Genomic DNA, 1,057 nt, shown 5'->3' on the forward strand with positions numbered 1-1,057 from the left:
CTTCTCAAATGAGACGGATAATTAGCTGCCCCGCACGAATGGCGCACTCTTCTCACCCCTGATTGCTATCACCTTCTTGCTCCTGGCAGTTTTGACACCTCGTAATCAGCCTGCTGCTTTTTCTCTTTTCTTTCCCTCTTTCTGATTTTTTCTCCCCCTTCCTTCATTTTTTTTTTTAAAATGCAATCCCAGTTGCCATTTGGATTGAGACTCCTCTGTTGAGTTAACCTTGTATGATTGCGGGGGAAAGGGGAATGTACGGTAGGGAGGGAAAGAAATCGCCTCCTCTGAGTCTCAGCTGCTGAGTGAACCATGGGTGGGGGTAGAAGCATCTCGGCTTGATCCTCCAGTGCTTTTGTTCGCAAGGGGGAACAGCCTCTCCCGAGCATCCTCTGAATTAATGTTATCTCAGATGGGGAAGGATCGTGTGTGGAACGACTCCTCTGCTCAGTTAATGGAGAAAAGACTGCATTTCTGTTATCTGTTTGGTTAAATACAACCATATGAGGAGGGGATTTTAGAAGTTCACAAGGCCAGGAAGCTCTGTCTTCCTCACGGGTAAGCAGGGAAGGAAGGTAACTTCCTGAGCCTCTAAGAGTGAATTTACTGTTCATGAGAGTTGGAAGAGAGATCTGATTGGAGTGCGAGATGGCATAGGGAACTTCTTCCCTTCTGATTCCAGAGAAATAAGAGATCTCAGTCAATGCTCTGGTGGTTTCTGCGAGATCTTAAAAAACAGAGGCCTCGTGGAATCTGTCATAGGAGCGTTTTCCTTTCCTCTAACAAGCACTGACAGTCTAATTACTGGAGCTACGAGCAGCTGTCGAGTTAGCCGGAGAGACAGAGGAGCTACATGTGTTCTACCCGGCCGCCGGCACTGAGCCCTCGCAGCAGGCTGAGACAGCCGTACCGCCGCAGCACGGCCCTCAGAGACCTCCCGATAGGAAAGGGGAGCGCTTGGCTTCCCTGCTAGCGCTGTGCGAGCGCGGCTGCGAGCGGGGGGTGCGCGTCGCGCCCGTCAGCGCGGGGCGGGGTGACAAGGGAACCCTGAAACGCT

The sequence above is a fragment of the Acanthisitta chloris genome, unplaced genomic scaffold (genome assembly GCF_000695815.1).
Source record: "Acanthisitta chloris isolate BGI_N310 unplaced genomic scaffold, ASM69581v1 scaffold3167, whole genome shotgun sequence".
Lineage (NCBI taxonomy): Eukaryota > Metazoa > Chordata > Aves > Passeriformes > Acanthisittidae > Acanthisitta > Acanthisitta chloris.